The sequence below is a fragment of the Mustelus asterias genome, chromosome 18 (assembly GCF_964213995.1).
Source record: "Mustelus asterias chromosome 18, sMusAst1.hap1.1, whole genome shotgun sequence".
NCBI lineage: Eukaryota > Metazoa > Chordata > Chondrichthyes > Carcharhiniformes > Triakidae > Mustelus > Mustelus asterias.
In genome coordinates this window covers 73,042,200-73,057,570 of record NC_135818.1, presented here as the reverse complement: position 1 = coordinate 73,057,570, position 15,371 = coordinate 73,042,200, and positions in this window count along the sequence as shown.

Genomic DNA, 15,371 nt, shown 5'->3' with positions numbered 1-15,371 from the left:
TGGAGGAAGGTAACTAGTGGCATGCCGCAGGGATCGGTACTCGGGCCGCAACTATTTACCATTTATACAGATGATCTGGAGGAGGGGACGGAGTGTAGGGTAACGAAGTTTGCAGACGACACAAAGATAAGTGGAAAAGTGAATCGTGTGGAGGACGGAGAAGATCTGCAGAGAGATTTGGACAGGCTGAGTGAGTGGGCGAGGATATGGCAAATGGAGTATAACGTTGATAAATGCGAGGTTATACACTTTGGAGGAAATAATAACAAATGGGATTACTATCTCAATGGAAACAAATTAAAACATGCTACCGTGCAAAGGGACCTGGGGGTCCTTGTGCATGAGATGCAAAAGCCCAGTCTGCAGGTACAACAGGTGATCAAGAAGGCAAATGGGATGTTGGCCTATATCGCGAGGGGGATAGAATATAAAAGCAGGGATGTCTTGATGCACCTGTACAGGGCATTGGTGAGGCTGCAGCTGGAATACTGTGTGCAGTATTGGTCCCCTTATATGAGGAAGGATATATTGGCATTGGAGGGAGTGCAGAGAAGGTTCACCAGGTTGATACCGGAGATGGGGGGTTTGGATTATGAGGAGAGGCTGAGGAGATTGGGTTTGTACTCGTTGGAGTTTAGAAGGATGAGGGGGGATCTTATGGAGACTTATAAGATAATGCGGAGGCTGGATAGGGTGGAGGCGGAGAGATTCTTTCCACTTAGTAAGGAAGTTAAAACTAGAGGACACAGCCTCAAAATAAAGGGGGGTCGGTTTAAGACAGAGTTGAGGAGGAACTTCTTCTCCCAGAGGGTGGTGAATCTCTGGAATTCTCTGCCCACTGAGGTGGTGGAGGCTACCTCGCTGAATATGTTTAAAGCGCGGATGGATGGATTCCTGATCGGTAAGGGAATTAAGGGTTATGGGGATCAGGCGGGTAAGTGGTACTGATCCACGTCAGATCAGCCATGATCTTATTGAATGGCGGGGCAGGCTCGAGGGGCTAGATGGCCTACTCCTGCTCCTATTTCTTATGTTCTTATGTTCTTATAATCTTGTATGTTTCTATAAGATCGCTCCTCAATCTTCTAATTTCCAAAGGGTCACATATGCTGTGGATAAAAGTACTGCTGTGTACTGTACTTAGATTTCCAGAAGACATTTGATAAGGTGCCTTGGTTCAAACGTGGACAAAAGATCTGAATTCCAGGGGGAGAGCTGAGGATGACTGCCCTTTACACCATGGCAGCATTTGAGCAAGTATGGCATCAAGGAGCCCCAGCAAAACAGGCTTTGGTGGGAATCAGGGGGAAACCCTCCGCTCACTGGAATCATACCTGTCATAAAGGAAGATGGTTGTGGTGGTTGGTCTATCATCTCTGTTGCAGGACATCACTGCAGGAGTTCCTCAGGTTAGTGCCCTCGGCTCAACCATCTTTAACTGCTTCATTAATGACCTGCCTTTGATCATAAGGTCAGAGGTGGGGATGCTTGCTGATAATTGCAGAATGTTCAACATCATTTGCAACTCCTCAGATACCATTTCTATGTCCATGCCCAAATGAAGCAAGACCTAGACAATATCCACGCTTGGGCTGACAAATGGCAAGTGACATTTGCATCACACGAGTGCCAGGCAATGACCATCTCCAACAAGAGTGAATCTAACCATCGCCCTTTAACATTCAATTGTTTTGCCATTGCTGAAATGCCCACTGTCAACATTTTGGGGGTTACCATTGACCTGACGTCTGCACATTCTGGGGCAGCATGGTGGCACAGTGGTTAGGACTACTGCCTCACATCGCCAGGGACCAGGGTTTGATTCCTGGCTCGGGTCACCGTCTGTGCAGAGTCTGCTGATTCTCCCCGTGTCTGCATGGGTTTCCTCTAGGTGCTTCAGTTTCTTCCTACAGTCTGAAAAACATGCTGATTGGCCATGCTAAATTCTCCCTCAGCGTACCCGAACAGGCACCAGAGTGTGGTAACTAGGGGATTTTCACAGTAACTTCATTGCAATCTCAATGTAAGCCGACTTGTGACACTAATATAATCAACTTTATAAACTTTAATAAACTAAACTGAACTATCAATATAAATAGTGCGTTTACAAGAACAGATCAGAGGCAGTATGGTGGCACAGTGATTAGCACTGATGCCTCAGAGCGCCAGGGACCCGGGCTTGATTCTGGCCTTGGGCCACTGTCTGTGTGGAGTTTGCACATTCTACCCATGTCTGCATGGGTTTTCTCCGGATGCTCCTCCTACAGTCCAAAGATGTGCAGGTTAGGTGGATTGGCCATGCTGAATTGTCCATTAATGTCCAAAGATGTCTGGGTTAGGGGGATTAGCCATGGAAAATGCATGGGTTTATGGGTACAGAGTGGAGGGGAGAGCCTGGGTGGGATGATCTTTTGGAGGTGCAGTACAGGCTGAATGGCCTCTTTCTGCACTCACGGGATTTTATGGTTCTGTGGAATCCTGTGGAGAGTAATTTACTTCCTGATTCCTCAAAGTCTGTCCAACATTTACAAGGCACAAGTCAAGAGTGTGATGGAATATTTTCCATTTTTGCCTGGATGAGTGCAGCTCCTAAAACACTCAAGAAGTTTTTTACCATCCAGCACAAAGCAACCTGCTTGACTGGCATTCTTTATACAAACATTCACTCCCTCCACCACCGGTGTACAGTGGCAACAGGGTTGTATAATTTACAAGACGCACTGCACAAATTCACCACGGCTTCTTCGGCAGCACCATCCAAACCAACAACTGCTACAATCTGGAAGGACATAAAGGGCAGCAGACACACGGGAACTAGCACCTGTAAGTTCCCCTCCAAGTCACTCACCATCCAGACTTGGAAATATATCGCCGCTCTTTCACAGTCGCTGTATCAAAATTGTGGAACTCCATCCTTAACAGCATTGTGGGTTTACCTACACCACATGGACTGCAGTGGTTGAAGAAAGCAGCTCACCACCACCTTTGCAAGGGAAATTTGGATTGTCAACAAATGCCTGCCTAACTAAATGATTTCATTCAGAGAATGAATAAAAAATATTCAAAGGTTCTTGCATAAAATAAAAGCTCATGGTGTGGGGGGTAACAAATTAGCATAGAAGATTGGCTAGCTAACAGGAAACAGAGAGAAGGCATAAATTGGTCATTTTCTGGTTAGCAAGATGTAATGTGTGGTGTATTAAAGGGATCAGTGAAGGGGCGCAATTTATATAAATGATTTGGATGAAAGGATCAAAGGTATGATTGCTAAATTTGCTGATGGTACAAAGGTCTGCAGAAAAGTAAGTTGTGGAGAGGACATTAGGAGGTTGTAAGATGGCCACAGACAGGTTACGTGAGTGGGCAAAGATCTGGCAAATTGAATATACTGTGGGAAATGTGAAGTTGTCCATTTTGGCAGGAAAAATAAAAAGAATGGTGAGAGATTGCAGAACTCTGAGGTGCCAAGGAATCTGGTTGCCTTAGGGCATGAATCACAAAAGGTCAGTATGCAGATACAACAATTAATTAGGAAAGCTAATAGAATGTTACTGTTTATTACAAGGGGAACTTAATACAAAAAGTAGGGAGGTAATGCTTCAGTTATACAGGACAATGATGAGACCATTCCTGTATTGGTCTCTTTATTTAAGGAAGGAAGCAACTAATCTCCATCCCAGGGTACTAAAAGATGCGTTCATGCAAATTGTACAGTAAGAAGTCTCACAACACCAGGTTAAAGTCCAACAGGTTTATTTGGAATCACGAGCTTTCGGAGCGCTGCCCCTTCATCACTAACCTAATGAAGGAGCAGCGCTCCAAAAGCTTGTGATTCCAAATAAACCTGTTGGACTTTAACCTGGTGTTGTGAGACTTCTTACTATGCCTACCCCAGTCCAGCTCCAGCATCTCCACATCATGCAAATTTTGGATGCGTTGGTTGTCATCTTCCAAAATTCTGTTTATTCTGGAACAGTCCCAACAGATTAGAGAGTGGCAAATCTAATCCCGTTATTTTAAAAAGGAGGGAGGGAGAAAGCAGAAAATTACAGATTGGTTAGCCTCATATCATGCGAGAGTTTATTATAAACAATGTGATAAAAGGACACTTAGAAAATACCAACAGGATTATACAAAATCAACATGGATTTCTGAAAGGGAAATAATGTTTGATAAACCTACTGGAGTTTTTTGAGGACTTAACTGATAGAATAGATAAGCATGAATCAGGCTGTGACCACCTTAAAAAGCACAAGTGGAAGAAGGCCTCAGACTGTCAATTAAATTACCACAATCCCTTATTTGGGACCACAACTCAGCACTGATGTGAGGTTGCATGATATAGTGCCCATTTTGGCTCCCTGGTATCAATGTAGCAGAAAATTCAAACTGATTTTAAGGGACATATTCAGAGACATAGATGCAGGCACAGTGGTTAGCACTGCTGCCTCACAGTGCCAGGGACCCAGGTTCAATTCCTGGCTTGGATCACTGTCGGTGCGGAGTCTGCACATTCTCCCCATGTCTGTGTGGGTTTCCTTCAGGTGCTCCGGTTTCCTCCCACAGTCCAAAGGAAGTACTAGTTAGGTACATTGGCCATGCAAGCTAACATGCATTCTCTCTCAGTGTACCCGAACAAGCATCGGCGTCTGGCGACTCAGGGATTTTCACAGTAATTTCATTGCAGTGTTAATGTAAGCCTACTTGTGACACTAATAAATAAACTTTAAACTTTAATTCCATCAGAGAGAGGGAGAGACAGAGAGGTCTGACAGACAAAACCTGTCAAAGCCATCAGCTGCTGCAGCCAAAATAAGCAGCAAAGTAACTACCTCCAATATCTTGAAAGAGAAACTCTTTCTCTTCTAACCCTGCTCCACTTTCAAGGCTATCTGTCAAAACAACCTCTAGGATATCAACTCGATGACTATCACAACTACTGAGAAATCCCGGCATTTTCAAGATCCTCACTTTAGCTGAAGTAACAACTTGACACTCGAAACATTGGACCTGCACCAAGATGGAGACTGAATTAAATTCCATTTTTATAATTACTGCTTAACCTTCAACTTTATGAAAGCCTTGAGGAGGCATGATTCATGGTGGTACCAGCCGCATGGTTAATAAAATGAAATTAAAACCTATGGGAATGCTGAAAACCAGGCTGAACATCAAGTTCCTGTTGGAGTTGTTGTGCATGACTATAATCATGGTTGGATGGATGATGATGGAATGTGCATCGATAATGTGTGGAATAGGTATGTGCATGGCCTGAGCAAAGAATGCAATTCATTAGTGTGGGACACGTCCAGATCCCATTTCAGCAATGACATCAAGATGCACATGTGAGCAAATAACACCAACACTGCAATTATACCAGGGGGTCTAATGTAGCTCAACCTTTGAACGTATGCCTCAACAAGTCATTCACGGATTATATTTATGCAGGATGGAATCGGTGGATGGTTGCTTCAGGAATAAAACCTGAAGAAATGTGAGAAAGTGTGGTATCATCATCAAATTATGGGACGCTATTAGAGCATCGGGTAAACAAAGATAAAGAATAAAGAAAGATACAGCACAGGAACAGGCCGTTCGGCCCTCCAACACTGTGCCAATCATGATGCCCCAACTCAATTAAAAAAAACCTTCTGCCCATACTTGGACCGTATCCTTCTATTCCCTCCCTATTCATGTACCCATCCAGATGCCTCTTACATGTTACTAATGTGCCTGCTTCCACCACCTCCTCTGGCAGCGCGTTCCAGGCACCCATACCATTCCCTGCACATCTTCCTTAGGCTTTCCCCCTCTCACCTTGAACCTGTCCCCTTGTAATTGACACTTACACCCTGGGAAAAAGCTTCTGACTATCCAATCTGTCTATGCCTCTCATAATTGTGTAGACCTCTATCAGGTCTCCCCTCAACCTCCGTTTTTCCAGTAAAAACAATGCTAGTTCATTCAACCTCTCCACATAGCCAAGGCAACATCCTCGTGAACCTTCTTTGCACTTTCTTCAAAGCTTCCACATTCTTCTGGTAGTGTGGCAACCAGAACTGCACGCAGTACTCCAAATGCGGGTCTAACCAGGTGTGATCAGATCATTCAAAAGATGTGATTATCCAATTCAATGGAATAATTGTGCCTTGCATCTGATCATGAGTGTGATCTTTAGGATCAGACCATAGCCAAAGTGTCTTAGAATGAATCTGATGAATTCTTTGCATCGAATGCTGAAGACAATGGACTTGGATTTAAAAATGCTTTGATTGTGGTTAAAAGCATCCATGTATAATTAATTAATTCAATAATTTCAAAGTGATGACCACTCACAATGGCAGCTCACATTTCAGATCTGACATCTAAATCAATCACCATTTCTGGAGTCTTCAAAGGTCAACTAATAAGCCGCAATGTACAGTATTGAAAAAGAACACTCTACTTAAGAGATTTCTGACCAACGTTTCACCAGAGCTTTTGGTCTTATCACAACTGTTAGCTATTCATTTGAGATGTCTTGCTTGCTCATGTGGATACAAAACACAAGGAAGCCTCAGATTCGGAAATTCTTCAGAAACTTGCTTTTGACATTTCATTTGGTGACTGAGCTGTGCATCTTTCTGCAGGGAGTTATATGGAAGACGTCAGCCTATTCCGAACCTCATTTCACTAGTTTCTTTGAGCAGTCAGAGAAACAAATCTATGATAGAAAGTGAGGCCAGACAGATGAAAAAGAATAAAAGCATGCAATCCAACAAATGTAGATTAGAGAAAGAAAAGAAAAAAGTACTTGCGATGCTGAAAACCAGGGAGTATTTAAATATGGTAAATTACTGAAGACCCACGATACAGTTACAGAGGAACTTGATTCAAGTGAGATTAGGTTCAATCACCTTCCTGCTGTAGATACTCCAAAATTGTCCTCCCGCTATATATTCTCGACATTTGCATAACTTCCCAATTGGTCAATCTACAGGATTTCCTATCTTCCGGATTGGTGAGAGTCCTACAGGAAATACGTTTTGCACTAGCATCTCACAGAATTATTCTTAGTGTGCCCAGGCCATGAAAACTATTTGGGTCCCATGCCAAAGGAAATGGGTAAAGTGCACTCTCTTTCTATGAACTCAATGCATGAAAATAGCCCAGTAGCGGAAACAGTAGTACAGTGGTATTGTCGTTGGATTAGTAATCCAGAGACCCAGAGCAAGATCTGGGGACCCAGGTTCAAATCTTGCCAAAGCAGATGGCGAAATTGGAATTCAATAAAAAATCTAGAATTTAAAGTCTAATGATGACCATGAAATCATTGCCAATTGTTGCAAAAATCTATTTGGTTCACTAATCTCCTTTAGGAATCTGCTGCCCTTACCTGGACTGGCTTACATGTAACCCACAGCAATGTGATTGGCTGTCAAAAAAATGCCTTCTGAAATGGAGGGCAGTTAGGGACGAGCAATAAATGCTGACCCAGCCTGCGACACTCATGTCCTGTAAAATGAATAAAAACAGTCACTTACTATGATGCTAATGAACGTAAACCTGGTAGTTTAATAATAGATGAGAGACTATGTGGATAATTAATGCTATTTCTTCAAATGTACATTGAAATATCAAACACAGTAAATTTTACCTGTAGGTTCTTCAGTTCAATGGATCTCACATTAACATCAGGCTTAACTTCAACCAGATGCTACTTCTTTAAGATTAAAGATGTTTTATCTTTTGATTTATCTTAAAGCACTAGTCAAAAACATAGCTCTGCAAGTAAGCAACAGGAGAGGCATTGGCAAGAAGTCTCCAGTCAATGCAAATTGTGATAGAATTCCAGTCAGCGATTTAGTCATTCAGCTGACTTAATTTTGTTCCAACTCTGTGCCATGTGCATGATGAATCCAACCATTAGGTCTTAAAGGGAGTGATGCACTATCGATCAAGCAAAGACTAGTTCGTATGCAAGAACAAATAGGCTTTTATTCGCAAAAGACTTGGAGCACACCCATGCCGATGAACTGGTCTAGAGACTGAGGCAGGGGGGTGGGGAGCAGTCACCTTTATACCTGGACCAAGAGGGGAGGAGTCTCAGGCAGGGCCGGCAGGGGCATGAACAGGCATGTCACATACACACACACAGGCAATAAGCTTAACAGTGGTTTACCACAGGGAGGTTGCGGGGTCCTTTGTCCTAACAGATGAATCAGCTCGGTTGGCCAGGCCTGTCTTATGAAATGGATATAGCCTTCCTGTGGTTCTCATTGAATTTGGTCTTACAATGCACAGGGGGTTATTAGGGTCTCTTCAGAGACGTCGAGGTGTCAGCTGCTGTGAAACTGCCATATTCACTCTTATCATTTGAGGGTCACAGACAGATATTGTTTCAACCATTTTAAAAAGGGTCTTATGCGTGTTTTTAAAATGTTAGAAATTAGCCACAAGTTTTTATATATAAATAATATATATTTATTTTTATCAAAAAATAATGTGAGGTCTTAGCCACCTCCCCCAGCAACATAGACACTTAAAAATGTTTACAAATAGAATCCCATATGCATTGCCACCACAGGAGTAGGAATTAATGGGTGCTTTTCAAATTGGCAGGCAGTAACTAGTGGGGTGTCACAGGGATCAGTTTTGGGACTCCAGCTATTCACAATATATATTAATGATTTGGATGGGAGAACAAAATGTAACATCTCAATGTTTGCAGATGATACCAAGTTGGGTGGGAGGGTGAACTGTGACGAGGATGCAGAGATCCTTCAGAATGATCTGGGCAGGTTGGGTGAGTGGGCTACTCAATGGCAGATGCAGCATAATTTGGATAATTGTGAGGTTATTCACTTGGGAAGCAAAAACAAGAAGGCAGATTACTATCTCAATGGCTGTAAATTGGGAGAGGGGAGTGAGCAGCGGGACCTGGGTGTCCTTGTGCACCAGTCACTGAAGGTAAGCATGCAGGTGCAGCAGGCGGTAAAGAAGGCAAATGGTATGTTGGCCTTCATTGCGAGAGGTTTCGAGTACAGGAGCAAGGAAGTGTTGTTGCAATTATACAGGGCCTTGGTGAGGCCACACCTAGAGTATTGTGCGCAGTTTTGGTCTCCTTTTCTGAAGAAGGATGTTCTTGCTCTCGAGGGAGTGCAGCGAAGGTTTACTAGTTTGATTCCGGGGATGGCAGGACTGATGTATGAGGAGAGATTGACTAAAGTAGGATGGTTTTCGCTGGAGTTCAAACGAACGAGGGGGGATCTCATAGAGACTTATAAAATTCTAGTAGGATTGGACAGGGTAGATGCAGAGTGAATATTCCTGATGGTGGGGGAGTCCAGAACCAGGGGTCACAGTCTGAAGATTCATGGGAGACCATTTAGGACGGAGGTGAGGAGACATTTCTTCATCTGAAGAGTGGTGAGCCTGTGGAATTCATTACCACAGGAAGTAGTTGATGCCAAAACATTGAATATTTTCAAGAGGCAGCTGGATATAGCACTTGGGGTGAATGGGATCAAAGGTTATGGGGAGAAAGCAGGATTAGGCTGTTGAGTTGGATGATCAGCCATGATTGCAATGAATAGCAGAGCAGGTTCAAAGGGCCAAATGGCCTCCTCCTGCTCCTATCTTCTATGTTTCTATGTAAAAATCAATGTTTTAGCAACCAAAGTACATTTTAGCAACCTTTTTATCTCTCTTAGCTTTGCAAACTAAGAGATATTTCCCATTGTTACCCATAAGAAATATTATGAAATCAACTGCATTTGCACCAGGGAGATTTCTTTTCATGGCACGCTGATGTTGCTGGCTAGAGCAACATTTACTGCCTATCCCTAACTGTCCTTGAGAAGGTGGTAGTGAGATGCATTCTAGAACCACTGCAGTCCATGTGCTGCAGGAACACATAGAGTGCTGTTGGGGAGGGATCTCCAGGATTTTCACCTAGTGATAGTCAATGAAAAGTAATCGGGTTCCAAGTCAGGGTTGCCTGTGGATTAAAGGGGCAATTGAATGTGGTGGTGTTCCCATGTTTCTGTTCCCCTTGTCCTTTTAGGCGGTAATGGTTGTGGGCTGAGAAGGTGCTGTTGAAGGAGTTTGGTGAGTTGCTTCCTTGCATCTTGTATATGCTACACATTGCTGCCGCTGTGTATCAGAGGTGGAGGGAGTGAAAGTTTAAGATCGTGGGCGGATGGGGAACCAAGTGAATCAAGTGAGCTGATTTGGCCTGGATTGTATAAAGTTTTTTTAGTGTTGTTGGAGCTGCACTCATCCAGGCAAGAGAAGGGAATTCCACCACACTCCTGACCTGTGCTTCATTGATGGTCAACAAGCTTTGGGGATGTCAGGGGTTGAGTCTCTTGCTACAGAATTCCCGCATCTGACGTGCTCTTGTAGCCACAATATTTAAATGGCAGGTGCAGTTCAGTTAGAATTGTAGAACCCATTCCATATAGAAGGAGGCCATTTGGCCCATCGAGACTGTACCAACCACAGTCCCACTCAGGCCCTATACCCTGCTAATCCCCCTGACACTAGGGTCAATTTAGCATGGCCAATCCACCTAACCTGCACTTCTTTGGACTGTGGGAGGAAACTGGAGGACCTGGAGGAAACCCATGCAGACACGGGGACAAAGTGCAAACTCTATACCCTCTACACAGACAGTGACCAAGGCTGGAATTGAACCTGAGTTGCTGTGAGGCAACAGTGCGAACCACTGCGCCACCATGCCGCCCTGGTCAAAGGTAACCTGAAGGATGCTGATCGTGAATATTCAGCAATTGTAATGCCACTGAACATGATAGGGAGATAGTTAAATTCTCTCTTGTTAGAGATGGGAATTGCCTGGCGTGAATGTTACTTGCCACTTACTCATCTAAGTCTAAATGTTGTTTAATCGATGACACAGACTTTATCAGTACTTTAAAAATGGTTTACTCCAGGTATTTAACATAGAATTAAGTTTTAAATTTTTTTTTAATTAAAGTTCATTTATTAGTGTCACAAGTAGGCTTACATTAACATCACAATTAAGTTACTGTGAAAATCCCCTAGTCGCCACATTCTGGCACCTGTTTGGGTACACTGAGGGAGAATTTAGCATGGCCAATGCACCTAGCCAACACGTCTTTCAGCCTATGGGAGGAAACCGGAGCAGCCAGAGGAAACTCACGCAAACATGGGGAGAAATCGTAAATTTTGGTATAAAGTTAGAAAATGTTAATTATAATTCCTTTAATACAGCATAGGTGTTAGCCAACCATGATTTATTTTCTTTCTGTGCCCTTTCCTGGCAATATGTGTTGAGATATTTCTCTTCAGTACAACTGCAGAGATGTAATAAAATAAGTCCAATCTTTTAAAGGTAGAAATTCAGTTTCCATTGGAATTTTATGTCATGGCTCTGTTATAATTGATAAATATTGAATAACATTGCATATCAGCAAGGTATGGAGATTTGTACATGTTTAGTATTATAACAATATCATATTTTCCAATTATTTTCAGCATCATAAAAATAAACAATGGTCTTTACTTGATTGCTACTGCTTGATAATAGAGATAGGAGTTGAAAGGGCAGGACAATTGCATAGGCCCACAAATAAAGTATACCCATTTCACTGAGGCATTTGGGTCCCATTAATGACTGTATTCCGCCATGTATGGGATTGCAATTTAACATAAGGTTATAAAGGATTACATAGGTTCCACAGAATATATAGCTCAGAAACGGGTCACCTGACCCAAAGATTCCAAAGCTTCACTTCAGCCTTTTCCAGTCTTTCCTCATCTCACATACAGGGCAGGATTTCCAGCCGCGCTCACCCCAAAGCCGGAAAATACCACCCAAGGTCAACGGACCTTTGCATGGTCTTCCCCCCACCCCACACCCCCCGCCACCTGCTACAATTCTGATGGCGGGCAAGAAGGGAAAACTCCCCCTTTGAATTGATTTGATTTGATTTATTATTGTCACATGTATGAACATACAGTGAAAAGTATTGTTTCTTGCGCACTATATAGACAAAACATACCGTTCATAGAGAAGGAAACAAGAAAGTGCAGAATGTAGCATTACAGTCATAGCTGGGGTGTCAAGAAAGATCAACTTAATGCAAGGTAAGTCCATTCAAAAGTCTGACAGCAGCAGGGAAGAAGCTGTCCTTGAGTTGGTTGGTACTTGGCCTCAGACTTTTGTATCTTTTTCCCGAAGGAAGAAGAGAGAATGTCCAGGGTATGTGGGGTCCTTAATTATGCTGGCTGCTTTGCCGAGCAGGAAGTGTAGACAGAGTCAGTGGATGGGAGGCTGTATCTCGGTATTCCCTTCTTCTTAAGATGTTTATCTAACCCTTTCTTAAATGCACCAATACTGTTGGTTTGAACCATTCTCTGTGGTAGTGAGTTCCTCATTCTCACCACTTTCTGAATAAAGAAAGTTCTTCTGGATTGCATACCGACCACAATCCCACCCAGACCCTATTTCCGTAACCCCTCATATTTACCCTGCTAATGCCCCTGACATTAGGATTAATTGAGCATGGCTGATCAACCTGTGGGAGGAAACCAGAGCACCTGGAGGAAACCCACGCAGACACGGGAAAAATGTGCAATCTCCACGCAGACAGTTATCCGAGGTCGGAATTGAAACCAGGTCCCTGGCTCTGTGAGGTAGCAGTGCTAACCACTGTACCACCGTGCCACGCTGGTTCATCACACTTACTTCCCAGTGCTATACTGGGATGAGATTGAAGGTGAGCTGGAACTTCCCATGTACCTTCAAAGCATTTAAATACTATAATACATCCATCAATGTTGTTTTCACTTAGTGTTCTGGCTTTGACACAACCAGTCAGCAAATTACTAGAGCCACTGATGTGAGGGTACAGTGCTCACCGCTTCTTTGGTGAAACTGACAAGCTGGGAAGGTTTCGATCAGTCAAATTGCAGAGCTCCAGGCATGGCTAGGTGAAAGGCTTCTGTTGAAATAAGTCCTTCTGTCTGAGAGTGCTACTTGTCACAGGGTATGGCCAAATTCTTGGAAAACACTTCACCTGACATGCTTTCCATTCATCTTTATCTGCAGTTCCCTGCTGCTCGCCTTCACCATGCCCTGGATACAGCTGCACCTTCCACCTCTGGTGAGGGACAAGAGGAAAAGCAACACCTCCACTTAGAGTACCAACCACAGCCCCACCTCCTTCTTCTTAGTCACATGCCCTTCCGCCAGGACCAGGGTATAGATACTGAGGTACAACTGGAATGAGGTGGGATCGCTCCCACCCACTGCCGCACCCCACATCCCCCCAACACCCCCACCCCCTTCCCCCCACCAGTGGAGGCTCTGCAGGCAGAAGATTTGCTTTCTTGACATGTTCAGATTTTCATTGCAGGCCACTGCTGACATCTGCAGCTTTCTGGTACAGGATCTCCTTTCCATTGGACCAGGTGGGCACACAACCTCAGTGGCCAACATGGTGCTTTGCACTGGCAGGCCAACTCTGTCCATTGCCCCAAATGGATCTCAAGCCTCTCCCCGAAGTTCTGTGCCCTCTTCTGCAGTGGGAGGAAGCAGAGAGTTATGCATGGTAGAAATGAATCCGATGGAGAGCAGTGGAGGGTCATATTTGTTGAGGGTGACTATAAAGCATGGGAAGCATGAGCAGGGTGAGGGTGAGTTTCAGTTGTTCAGTTGGGGATGTGAGGTATCGGGGAGGTGATGGCCTAGTGGCATTATCGCTGGATTATTAATCCAGAAACTCAGCTAATGTTCTGGGGACCCGGGTTTGAATCCTGTCACGGAAGATGGTGGAATTTGAATTCAATAATAAAAACAAAATCTGGAATTAAGTATCTACTGCTGACCTTGGAATCACTGTTGATTGCTGGAAAAACCCATCTGGTTTCACTAATGTCCTTTGGGGAAGGAAATCTGCCGTCCTTGTGACATGTGACTCCAGAACCACAGCAATGTGGTTGACTCTCAACTGTTCTCTGAAATGGCCTTGCAAGCCACTCAGTTCAAGGGTAACTAGGGATGGGCAATAAATGCTGACCAGCCAGCGATGCCCATGTCCCACGAATGAATAAAATAATCTGGACAGGCAGGAATGGGTGGAGTTGCAAATGTGTGGTTCTGAGGAGTGCTGTGCAAAGGGAAAGGTGGCAAAGTCCAAGTGTGGGACCTGGCAGCTGAAAGAGTTATTCCTTTTGTTAGCCATGCACTCCTGACATCCTCAATTCTCTTGGTGCACTGTTTCCAGTTTGGAGGGACCACACTTTTGCTGTTGACTTCCTTGGCCACTTCCATCCATACCTGCCTTGTTGGAGGTATTGTTCTGCTCCTCACTCCATCCTTGAAAGCTTTCATCTGATTGTAGCCCCTCAAATCCTCCAGGTAAGTGAGAGACCTGGGGAGAAGCCAATGAATCATCCAGCCACACTACTTGATGAGTCAGGGAACCAGATGGAGAACGATAATGCCATGGCTGAGTTAAAGAGCCATAGCAAAGCCTACTGGATAGTTTGACGGGTTTCTGATTGTTATGTCAGGGTGTCAGCTGTGTAAATTCCATTAATTCTCTCTTTGTTTATCACAAACTTTTATAATTTTATATAGTATTAAATCATCCCTTAGCCTTCTCTTGCTCAGATAAAAGTGACCCAGCTTGTCCATCCTCTCCTTCTGATATCATCCATGTAAATCTTTTTTTAAAATGCCTTCTCCAGTGCTTCTATCTCTTTTCCATAATGTGGCAACCAGAGTTTTATTCCAAGTATCGTCTAACCAAGTTTCAAGCCAAGCTTAATGTAACTTCTTCAGTTTTCAATTCCAGCCCTCTAGAAATTGTCTCCTGTGCTCAGTTTACCATTTAAAGAAGCACCTCATTAGCTTGTGTGGCTACTTTTAATGATTTGTGTTCCCTTTTCTTCTCAATTCCACTTTGATCCTTATTTTCGAAGTATTATGCAGCTTACTGATTTTTCTAGCCACAATGTAATCCGTCACATTTATCTGAGCTGAAATTCATTTGCCATTTATATATAATATGAGATTGAAGTTTTTAGATTAGTTTCGGCTATCAAGGGATCAAAGGCTGGTGAATGTAGCTCAAGTAGCGATAGTTATGATCTTATTGAATGGTAGAACAGGCTTGAGGGGCAAGTCATAAATAACTTTTGATTGCTCCCTCCAAAATGGATGGTGATTTCTTCCAATGATGTAGAGTAAAAGCACAGAACGTACTGAGAAACCTACAGCCACTAACTTAATATCAAGACATTCGAGGCAATGAAATAGTTCAAGCTGCCACTCCACTCTGAAGGTCCCTAAAGGGTAACACCAGAGGCGGGGAGGGGGTGGTGGGTTCTGTTCTTATTTT